The 12,127-nt window shown below is 44.9% G+C and overlaps 2 long non-coding RNA genes across 4 annotated transcripts in view; one reads left to right on the top strand and one right to left on the bottom strand.

The window, feature by feature from the left end:
* The window catches only part of LOC116283475 (uncharacterized), a 31,697-nt gene extending 31,266 nt beyond the window's left edge, over positions 1–431 (bottom strand). The window contains exon 1 of one of the 2 annotated variants that reach the window (XR_012059184.1): positions 233–431. This is a non-coding gene — a long non-coding RNA (uncharacterized lncRNA). Of the gene's footprint in view, positions 1–209 lie in introns of both variants that reach the window. The other variant, XR_012059183.1, reaches the window with a different exon arrangement.
* Positions 432–936: 505 nt separating this feature from the next.
* Positions 937–9,808, top strand: LOC140685767 (uncharacterized). Of its 2 annotated transcripts, none has more exons than XR_012059180.1 (3): positions 937–1,136; positions 8,745–8,966; positions 9,131–9,808. It is a non-coding gene; the product is annotated as an uncharacterized lncRNA (long non-coding RNA). The 2 variants fall into 2 exon arrangements; XR_012059181.1 differs by lacking the exon at positions 937–1,136 and adding an exon at positions 8,525–8,650.
* The last annotated feature ends 2,319 nt before the right edge of the window (positions 9,809–12,127 follow it).

Raw genomic sequence — 12,127 nt, 5'->3', positions numbered from 1 at the left:
AACTGGGATTAGAGACAGAGGCCAAAGGGGCTTTGTTCCTTCTCTGCAATGTTCTACTTAATTTATTTATTTATTTATTTATTTACTTACTTACTTACTTACTTACTTATTTATTTAAGGAAAATACATTCATGGACTACTTGGGTAATAATAATGATTTTTTAAGTGTATTATTATTTTTTTTTAAAGATCAGACCTAAAAAACTTACTGTAAAAATATCAATTGTCTTACAAGAGATGTTCCCTTTCCAGAGCTACGGCTGGGGGTTGCCTGGTTCAGACAGTGCTCCTGACTTGCCGAATGGTTTGGAATCCGATCTGGCTCCTTGGGCCTCAGTTTCCCCATCTGTATGTACCAGGGGGAGGTGGACCTGATAGTCTCCAATGCCCTTCAGCCCTGACATCAGGTAACAAGAAGCTTCGCCATCTGCCTGGGTTGCGCTGGGCCTTCTCTGTGCTGAGTGTTCACTTCAGAAGGAGGGGATTGGGCGGTCAGCTGGGAGTGGTCCCAGGTCTGTGTGGGAGACAGCAGAGTAGCCCTGGGGCTCTGTGGGCAGGAGAGCTGAGCTGCCTTCCTGGGGAGAGTCATGCCCGGCCCCAGAGAGCCTCTGGAGTCCCCCAGTCTCAGGGCAGTCAGACCAGGTGCCGGCATCGCGGCGGGGTGAGCTGTGCCTCTCTCTGAGTTTGGGCCTGCATGTGCCATTAAGACAGAGTTGGTCTGGTTAGGGACATTGGCCCAGTGACCCTGCCCCCGGCACCAATCACTATGACAACAGCTCAATAAGGTCCCAAGGGCCTAAGAATCCTGCTTCCACTGAGAGTGAGGTTGGTGAGGTCAGACAAAGAGGGATTAATAGAGCCCTGTTCTCATTAAGCCACAAAGCGCCATTATTACAAGTCGCCACGGCGCTACCAGGAGATGCATCAGACTTTCAAGTCACAGAGAGCCCAGTACACTGAAGAGAATGGTTCCAGGGCCAGCCTCAAAGTCACCCTCAGCCCAGAATCAAAGGAGGAGGAGAAAAACTAGAAACCACCCAAATGTCTAATAGACGGTTACATGAAGCCTGGGGCAGCCGAGCGATAGCACATGGATCACAGTCATTCAAATGATGATGCCGATTGTACTTAACGCGGTAAAGTCCTCATGACTCACGGAAATAAGGTCACAAAGCTGTCAATAAGATGCCATTTTTATTTTTTAAAAAATCATATACATATGCTCCCAGCAAAAATATAGAAGAAAATGTTTCAAAATGTTAGCAGTGGTTATCTTTGGAAAGTGAGATTATATGTATTTTCCTTCTTTGGGTTATTTGCATTTTCTATAGTGAACACATAGTTCTCTCTTGGATTTCTAAAAACTTAATTTTCTTTCTTAAAAATCTGTTCAGAAAATTAGAGGGTGCTCCTTTTTTCCCTCTGTAATCAAACTTCAGATAATAAAACACATGAATGGGCTTTGTTTTGGAGAAACAAATTTTCTTCATAACTAATATTTTATTAACTTGAGAACAAATAGTTAAAAAATTTTACATTAACTAGTATATAAGAAAATTATTCTAAACAACATTGTGTATTCTTATGCCTTCTGCCAACAGAGTACAATGAAAAAAAGTTATCATTAGCTTTCTCATTGTAAAGGGTGCAAATTATACCTTGCTATATAATAAGGCTGACCTTCAGGGCTACTGGATGAGCAGAGGTATTTGTGCCTGCATTAAATTATTCGTCTTGTTGTGTATTTCGTTTTGCTTTTTTGTATTTTTCAATCTCTTCCACTGCTGATAAACCATCAGTCTCAGGATCCCCCCTGTAACTAGTCTTTCACGCAGTTTTTAATGCGGTGCTTCTAATCTGCTGTCATCTTGGAAAAAACATACATACTTGTTAGAAGTGTGCATAAACTCAGAGAAGTAGATCTGAGTGAGGGGTTCAAGGTAGAGTCTCTGACAAGCTGAGTTCCAGAGTGGAGAGGGGCTCAAAATTAGTGGCTCTTATAGGCTGGGGTTAAATCATGTTATATCACGTTAGTCATGTTAAAAAGTTTGGACTTTATCCTGAGGGCAATTGGGAGCTATTGAAGAATTTCAAGAAGGGAAGTGAGGTGTTCATATCTGTGTTTTTGAAAGATTGCTAAAACAGGGACAATTTCATGGGGGGAAAAACTGTTGGCAGGAAGAGATGTGGATCTGGAAACAGAAAGGAAAGGAAATCGGGCTGTGAAAAGTTAGCTTTTTGGGACATTATATACATATTCTCTTCTAGCTGATAAACCCAAACATATTCTTTCTTTAAGAGGAACCACAGGAGAAATTTTTTTCCAGCCTCTGTGCCAGGAAAAGCTTTGCCTCCCCTAAGATATAGATACATGTTTATCTCATGGGCCTGTGAATCCTACAAATAATTGTATTTTCCTCTTTGCTTTGGTTACTAGGAAGCTCTATGTATGTAATTCTACATACTGATTTTACCCTTGGCTTCATCTTAGATGCGTACTTTCCTTTTGCCTAGAATTTTTTATTTATGGTATCCTTTTGTATTATTTGAATTTTCATAAGTGGCATCAAATTATTTTTGGAATGAAGTGAAGTAAAAGAAAAGAATTCTTCAAAAGTCCAAGTTTGAAAAACATGAAAAGAATCAATACCTCTTGCTGGTTTGGTGTGGGCATATTTCTCTATGTTAGAATATTGCTTTAGAAAACTAGGAAGTCTATGACACCAAAAGAATGAATTGCCGAAGAAAAACTAGATAAATTAGATTTCATAAAAACTTAACATTTTTATGCTTCAAAGAACACTGTCAAGAAAGTGAAAAGATAGCCCACAAAATGAAAGAAAATATTTGCAAATCATATATCTAGGTCATTTGACATCTTGGCCCTCAGCTGAGGAATCAATAGCTTTTTAGTCTACACCCTGCACCCTGCTTCCCTCAGCAACTGTATGAGCCAGCCTGCTTTTAAACAATCCCCAGGGATAGCCCTGGGTCTGGAGTTCTTAGTCATGAAATCACAGAACATCCATTCCAGGCCCCCTCATATTCAAAACGAAAAGACTGAGGCACAGAGATGGGCAGGCCAGGCCACAGTGGCCTCTCCAGCCCAGTTCTCTGGAGGAGTTGGAAGCATTCACTAAGCCCCTCCAGTGTGCTACGCGCTGCTCCATGGTCCACTTGTGTCCCCTCTCTTAATCCCAACAGCAAACCTATGAGGTGGATATTATTTCCCCACTTTTAGTCGCCCAAGGTCATTTAGCCCCAGCTTGTCCAACACCGAAGACCATGCTCATTCTGCTGGACAGGTCCCCCAGTGTCTCCATTTCAGAAGTGGAGCAGGTCACCCTCATCCTCCAAGAGGGACTCTGGTCCCCGACTCTGGATTTTCAGGACATTCTTGGGCCTCACCTGCCTGCCCTCCTCTCTCCTTTCCCCTGCTCATTTCTCTCGCTAAATGCTGGATTCTCTGCAGCTCAGCCTCCTCTGGTCTGACCCTCTCTAAACTTGAGCTTAGGAGTGTCCATTTAAACTCCCATGGAAGAAAAGGAGAAAGAATTACAGATGCTCCCAGTTGTAAGTCTTGAGTCTATCTCTCAGGATGTCTTTTGTTGCCAAGGAAAATGAAGCAGATGTCTTGGCAATAGTTTCAAATGTTTCCTGCCAGACCAGAGGAGAGCCTGTCTTCAGGTTAGATGCAGCCAAGAAAGACAAGTCCCAGGCCTTATTATTCCCAGGAAACCCACAAACACACACAGGCTTCTGAAACCTGGGAGGCCTGCTCTCCCAGCAGCCTCTCTCACCAGGCTTCAGCATCAGCTGTAGAAACACGCTGCCTCCCTCTGCCTTCAATGGCTTCACAACTTCCCTCCTCCACGGCCCCCCAGATTTCACATCACTCCCTGCTTCCTGGCATCGGGTAACTCCTTGGCCTTCTGACCAAACTTCCTCACTGGGCTTGTTCTCCATCATGTCCTAAATACACTCGTGTGTGTGTGTGTGTGTGTGTGCGCTAAAATACACACAACGTAAAACTGACCATTTTAAAGTGTACCATCCAGTGGTGTTTTAATACATTCACCACGTTGTACAACCATCACCACTATCTGCTTCCAGAAGATTTCATCACCCCAAAGGAAAGCCCATACTTATTAAATAGTCACTCTCCATTCCCCCAGCCCCCAGCCCCTGGCAGCCACATATCTGCTCTGATGCCCATGCCCTGAGGCCAGGCACCTCTGTGAACATAACAGCTTGAGCCACACAAAAAGCAGGCTTGGAGCATAAATCCAGAGACACAAGCCAGGTGAACCCAGGACCCTGAGCTCCACTGGCTAATGTGAGGTCAGATCTTCAGCACCTCTGTGAGACCAGGACAGAGACTGCTGGGGACCCTCGGCCAGGATTGGCACTGAACAATTCCCAGGAGGACTGAACAAAGCCATCATGACAGTGGGATGTTTACAACCGCCCCTCAGGAATGATGGGTCAAGTGGACCCAGAGTAAATCAGGATACAGAATTCTGAAAATATAATTAATACTTTTGAAATTATGTATGTGTTTTATAATTAGAGTATATATTTTAAAATGTCCATTGAACATTTAAAAACTTGGTTATATCTTAGGTTGTCAAGAAATATTTTTAAATTACAGAAAGTAGCAGTCTTACAGATTCCTATTCTCAGACCATAATGCAGTAAGACTAGAAATAAATTACAAAGAGATAATAATAAAAACAGTGATAAAAACCTTGGAAACTGAAAGTACAAACATACAAACACTACTAGTATTTAAAATAGCTTTTCAGTTTTAACACGAAATAAAAAATACAAATTTAACTTCTTGAAAATGGGACTATTCTATCATAAAATCTGTGGGAGGGGGCCAAAACTGTGTTAGAGTAAATTATGTAGCCTTAAGTGTTTTTAAAATTACCAACAAAAAAGGAAAGTAAATAAAAAATGTGGCTCTACAAAAAAGATGCTTAAAGGAAATGTGGCTAAATTTTAAATAGAAACGAATGAATTAGATGGAAAACATAGTAAAATAGATCTTTAAAACCCAAAACTGGTTTCTTTGAAAAGACAAACAGAATAAATTTCGGATGACTATAACCAATAAAAGAGAGAGAAAATTCCTAGAGATGAACATTGGACTATAACCACAAATACGATTTTTAAAGTTATGAGAATATGACATGTATTTTAAATCAGGATGAAGTAGATACTTTTCTAGAAAAAAATTAATGATGAAAATCAACTTGAAAAAAAATTACAAAACTTGAACAGATTAATGCTCATAGAAGTAGAAGAAATAATTCTCAGTGAGCTTAGTGTCTCTAAATACCAGGCACAGGAAGAATCATTTCTGAGCAGCAGGTGAGGATGAGGCCCCTAGGAGGAGAGGGGTAGGGAAGGCCTTGGGGGCTGATTGGAGAGGTTGTCCATGAGCACTGTCTGTTTTTTTTTTAATTGAAGTATAGTCAGGTCACAATGTTGTGTATGTAGATTTCTGGCGTACAGTGTAATGTTTCAGTCATACATATCAATATATGTTTTCATATTCTTTTTCATTATAAGTTACTGTAAGATATTGAAGCTTGTTCCCTGTGTTATACAGTATAAACTTGCTGTTTATCTATTTTATATATAGTAGTTAGTATCTGCAAATCTCGAGCTCCCATTTTATCCCTTCCCACCTCTTTTACCCCTGGTAACCATGAGTTTGTTTCCTACGTCTGTGAGTCTGTTTCTGTTTTGTAAATCAGTTCATGTCTTTTTTTTTTTAAGATTCCACATACAAGTGATATCATATGGTATTTTTCTTTCTCTTTCTAGCTTACTTCACTTAGAATGATGCTCTTCAGGTCTATCCATGTTGCTGCAAATGACATTAGTTTATTATTTTTTATGGCTGAGTAGTATTCCATTATATAAATATACCACAACTTCTTTATACAGTCATCTGTCGATGGACATTTAGATTGTTTCCTTGTTTTGACTATTGTAAATAGTGCTGCTATGAACACTGAGGTACATGTATCTTTTCAAATTAGAGTTCCTTCTGGACATATGACCAGGAGTGGGATTGCTGGGTGATGTGTAAGGCTATTTTCAGTTTTTTGAGGAATCTCCATACTGTTTTCCATATGGCTGCACTAAACTACATACTTACCAACAGTGAGGGAGGGTTCCCTTTTCTTCACACCCTCTTCAGCATCTACTGTTTGTGGACTTTTGAATGATGGCCATTGTGACTGGTGTGAGGTGATATGTCATTGTAGTTTTGATTTGCATTTCTCTGATAATTGAGCTCTGTCTTTTGTATGATTGGACTGCTGTCCTGATCTCCATGTGAGCCTGGAGACCTAGTACTCGGATTCAGGCTCTGGGACCCCTTCTCTTTCTGCCCTAAACCTGGGACGCTTGAGCCTCAGATCTGAGGATGTCCTCCTCAAGCTGTGCCCAAAGGCACCCATGCCAAGAGAAACATTACTTTAGGAACAGGCCTGGGCCTCAGCAGGACTGCTTCTCACTTCTTAGTAATAATAACGCTTTGAGCTTAGGTTAAGGAGAAATGCGGTGCCGTGTGTAAAGCTCTTAGCATGCAGCATGTCCACTATCACATGGCCAGGGGACAACACAAAACACCTCCTCCCTGTCTGTTCAAAGCCTGCAGCAGAATGAACCCCTGCCCACACCAGGACCCCAACTTGCCACTCTAACAGGGCCTTGTGAGCAGCCTTCTGCCCTCTGGTCCTCAAGCACCAGGCAACAGCTCTTCCTCAATCCCAGCAAGCAAGGTTCTGTGTACTTTGGAAAGCTGATAGACACCTTTGGCAGCACTGAGACTTCAAATCTGCTCCAGGGGTCCAGGTAGACCACTAGGTCTCCTCCTGGGAAGGGGCATTCTCTTCAGGGCCCTTGTAGCCAAGGCTCCTGGAGCTTGATGAGGCCTTTGGAAGCACCCTAGGCATGTTTTCCTGATTCTGAGGCCTCTCAGGCTCATTCCACTAGGGAAGGGAAGAGGGAATTCATGGATTTGCTCAGCCCATCTCACCTACCTCTGAAAGGCACTGAGCCTCCTGCAAAAAGTCCTCTCCATCTGCCTGCCCAGGACAACACAGGGTAACTACAGGAAAGAAAAAGGGAAGATGGAAATCACACAGAGGAGGAGAGAGAAGCTCTCAATGAACCAAGGCCAGTCAGTGTCCAAGGCTTCCAGGCCGACAGGGGATTTTGACCCAAGGTCTTCCTCTTCATCAAGTGCTTCCAGCCTTTCCTCTCTTCTGCTCACTTGCTGGACCAGAAACCCCTAACACAATCAGCCAAATGTTTGCTGAGCTTTAACTGGAGCCCAGTGCACCTGGAGGAGAGGCAGGGTGCTCGCTAAAGGTGGGGCATGGTCAGGGAGGCGGGGCTGACCTCCTGGAGTGGCAAGTATCTTCTGGGCTAAGGCACCTTCTCCCTGTGGTTCCTTTTTTTAAAAATAGATACATTTATGTGCTATAAAACCAGCAGTTTTCTTATTTGTATTTATATGTTACACAAACAGCAGTTTTGAGTTCACAGTAAAATTGAACAGAAAATGCCAAGCCCCGTTTACCTGCTGTCCTCACTCCCAGCCTCCCCCATGGTCAACATCCCCCACCAGAAGCTACATTTGTTATAACTGATGAGCCTACATTTAGGTATCATTATTATCCAAAGTCTATGGTTTACATTAGGGTTCACTCTTGATGTTGTCCATTCTACGGGTTTGGATAAATGCATAATGACATGTATCCACCACTACAGTATCACCCACAGTATTTTTACTGTCCTAAACATCCTCTCTGCTCTACTTACTCATCTCCCCTTCCTCCTAACCTCCAGCAACCACTGATCCTTCCACCATCTCTATAGTGTTGCCTTTTCTAGAACATCATAAATTTGGAATCATAGAGTATGCAGCCTTTTCAGGCTGGCTTCCTTCATTTAGTGCTATGCATTTACATGCATATTATGTTTTTTTGTGGCTTAATAGCTCATTTCTTTTAGTGCTGAATAATATTCTATTGTCTGGATGTACCACGATTTATTTATCCTTTCACACACTGAAGGACATCTTGGTTGCTTCCAAGTTTTGGAAATTATGAATAAAACTGCTATAAACACCTGTGTGCAGGCTTGTGTGTGGACATAACTTTTCAGCTCATTTGGGTAAATAGTAAGGGGCACGACTGCTGAATCAAATGGTAAAGAGTATATTTACTTTTGTTCTGTGGTTCCTTTTTTTTAAACAGCTTTATTTAGGCATAATTTACATAGGATTAAAATTTCCCCATTTTAAGCATACAGTCAATGAGCTTTGTTTATAGCAGTGCTCCAATTTTAGAATATTTCTGTCACTTCAGAAAGTTTCCTCATGTCGCCTTAGAGCCAGTCTTCCCGTCCCCCCACCCTACCCTGGCCCCTGGCAACTGCGGATCTGCTACAGTTTTGCCTCTTCTAGAATTTCATGTGAATGGAATCATACAGTGTGTAGCTGCCACGTTTTGAGCTCCATCTGTGTTACTGTCTACACGAGCAGTCCCCTCTCTGCTGCTGAGGAGTCCTGCACGGCATGGACGTACCTGCTGGTCTATCTGTTGACTAGTTGATGGATATTTGGGTAGTTTCCTTTGGTTTGGGGTGGGGACTGTTATGAATGGCCCTGCTATGAACATTTGTGTATGAGTCTTTGTGGGCGTGGCTTCTTTTCAAAGGGCAATGCTGGGAGTACCCCACCCCACCCTGCCGCACTCCAGCCCAGAGGGAACAGGAGACCACAGGGAAGTTGGAGGAGGCCCAAGGCGAAAAGAGGAAGTGGCATCGGAGCTGAGGCACCTCACACCCTCATCATGGTCCAGTCAGGGCACAGGGCTGCCAGAAAACTCTCCTGGACCTTCTCTTCCCAGCCCTGTCCAGCTACTTGCTCTGCACAGAAGGTCAGGGGCCTGGACAGGGAAGTGTGGTGCTTATTCCTTGTCTGCATGGTGCTGGGAGACCTGCACTAGGGCTGGAGGGAGGGGGTGCTGGGATGGGCTCCCTGGGGCCACAGCCCCGCTATTGTTATTCAGAATCTTCATCAGAAGGGCGTCTTTTTCCGCAGCTCGTTTCCTGCACGTTCCATGGACCCTCCCTCCTATAGCCTCCACTGCTCATCCAGATCTAGAACCTAGCCCCATCCCAGAGCTCTCGGACACCAGGCCCCCTACTGCCAGGGCCCCTCTGGGGGTCTCAGGTGTTTCACTTGTGCTGCTCGCATCCCCACCCCATGAGGCAGCAGAAGCAGGCTGTGTCCGCCTCCCAGCAGACGGGTACACTGAGGCTCAGAGAAGCCAAGTGGCTAGTGTAGAATAACACGGCTTCTCCTCTCTCTTACACCTACCCTCATATACAAGCCCCGTGGGCGTCCCTTTCTGTCTGAAGCGAGGGAGCACTCAAATTCTAGAATTCCTTGTTGCACAATAAACAACCAACAATTCAACAGAATTCTGATTATTCACATATACTGTATACTGTGTGCTAGATACTGATCAAAGAACTTGACAAATACTAATTTTCTCTCTATAACTATCTTAATGAGGCAGGTAAAATGATTATCCCCATTTTCTAGATGAGGAAACTGAGGCACAGAGAGAGTAAGTGACCCAGGGCCACACAGCTAGGAGGCTGGAGAGCCAGGGGTTGGCCCACACTTCCAGCCACTGCACTCTGCCACCCAGGGACTTTATTTGTTTCATTTTCTGTCATAAATTTTCTTAACAGTTTTACTGAGGTAGAATTTAATGGTATAATTTAAAATAGACCCACTTAAAGTATACAATTAAATGATTTCAGTAAATTTACAGAATTGTGCAACCATTGCAACAAACCCATTTTGAAAATTTCCCCATCCTCTCCCCACTCCCTGAAAGATGCTTTGTGTCCATTTGCCATGGTTTCAACCCCCAATCCGAGGCAATTACTAATCTACTTTCTGTCTCTGCAGATTTGCCTTCTGGAAATTTCGTATAAATAGAATCATACAATCTGTGGTCTTTTGAATCTGGCTTATTTTACTTGGTGTAAGAATGAACAGTTTTTTTGAGGTTGATCCATGCTGTAGCATGAGTCAGCACTTTATTCCTTTTTATTGCTGAATAATATTCCATTGTGTGGTTATCCCACACTTTATCTGTTCACTAGCTGGTGGACTTTGTGGCTACTTCCACTTTGCTGGCCATGGCAACTCAACTGCTGTGAGCATTCGTGTATAAGTCTTTGTGTGCACACATTTCCCTTTCTCTTTGGGTATATCTTAGGAGTGGAAATGTTAGTTGTATTGTAAACTGATGTTCAACTTTTTAAAAAACTGCCACCACTTTTCCCCCAAAGCACCACAGCATTCTCCATTTCCGTGCCCATGGATTCTGTAGTCTGCAAGGCCAGGGCTCCAAACCCAGGGCCACCCATGTAACCAGACTGAGCCTAATTAGAGCCCTAGACTGTCTGGGCAGTACAAGGAGGCCCTCAGATCAGCATTGGGTCAAGCTGAGCCTCTCCACTGCTCCTGATGGTTCAAGAAGCAGGTGGATGAGAATTCAGCTGTCCTACTTTCTAATCTTAAAAAAATTGCCCTCAGGGACCAAGATCACTTCTTAGGGAGAAATGAGTAAAGTGGCTATTAAACCAAAAGGAAAAACAGAAACACATATGTTGAGAAGCCAAGAGCACTCTCGCCAAAGGAACCAACTTGAGAAAGCAGAGGCAAAGGGATACCCCCTCAGGCGCCCCGGAGTTGGCCGGCAGCTCACACACTTTGGAAGCCGTTCCCACTCCCAGCTTTGTCAAGCCTTTTCCAACTTCCTCAGAGGCCCAGAGAGAGGGTGATGGGGTGCCGGGGGAGGGCAGATGCCTGGGAAAGCCATCAGGCTGTTTCTGAGCCAGGGCTCTGAGCAGGAGGCGCTGCGGGTCCCTGGGAAAGGGGGAAGGCCTTCTCAAGAGTGGTGCAAACCTCTAGAAAGGCAGTGACAGCCTACTGCCAGCCAGGCCAGCTCTGAGTTCTGCTGAATCTGCATTTAGGGGTACATATTGCTCTAAAGAGTCTAAAGATCGGAAGTGAAGAGCTTTCGACATTTCTGGTGGCAGCTGCAAATGAGCCCAGGGAAGTCTCTTCACTTGGCACTGCAGGGTAAGGGAACGTCACACAGCAGAGCTGGACTGGAATCTAGATCCTTCCAGGACCATGGAGCCTGACCCTTTGGTCACCTACCCTCAACCGTGAGGCCTCAGGGAACGGTTTCGAGTGATTAGAATTTGCACTGAATGGCACCATTCAAAACTTGACACTGAAAGGTCAGCCAATCAAAGGGGCTCCGAGTGTTGACCACACCTGTTCTGGGTGGCCATCCACCCACACGAAGACCCAGCAGCACTGGGAGGTGCCTGCTGTCCAGCCAGGGCCACCACCCAGGGGACGTGTCGGTAGCTCTGCTGCCCTTCTCTTGTCCGCAGGGTGTGTTCAGCTGGACACTTGGCGAGCTGGAGAGCTGAGTGTGGCTTTCCGCATCAGGTCTCCCCTGGAGACAAAACAAAGTCTAACACCAGGCGTTCAATCACCGCCTGAAGTGTATCAACCACAGCAAGCCACAGGGCCCTGTAAAGCACCTGGACTTCTGCTGTCTCACCTGCGTTTGGGGTGAGGGCTCGAGCCTCAGGGCAGCCCACAGAGCACACAGAGGGAGCCGAGTTCCAGACTCCTGGTAACGACGTGGTTACTGGACACCAGAGCGTGGAAGGGTGGGTGCCCTAAGCTGAGCTCACCTCCTGGCCCGGCCGGGACAGGCACTAAAATGGGGACTTTCCAGGACTCGCCAGAGTTCCCTGCTTCCTGAGAGGAACAATGGGAGACAGGAGCAGGGCCCCCACGGCAGCCAGCACATCCTATCCACAGGGTTCACACAGCTTCAAAACAAACGCTGCCCCCGGTGAAACCTCACTTCCCTTCCCTGGTGTACTCTGCTGCAGGATTGTGGGCTGCATGATCCTTCTCAGAATGGCCCAACCGCTTGTCCTCAGGAGCCAAGACCCCCATCTGAGCTTAGCTGCAAGATCCAAAGCCAAG

This window comes from Vicugna pacos, chromosome 15, assembly GCF_048564905.1.
Source record: "Vicugna pacos chromosome 15, VicPac4, whole genome shotgun sequence".
Lineage (NCBI taxonomy): Eukaryota > Metazoa > Chordata > Mammalia > Artiodactyla > Camelidae > Vicugna > Vicugna pacos.
Note: the sequence above shows the minus strand (reverse complement) of the source record. Positions and strands in the feature narration are given on the sequence as shown.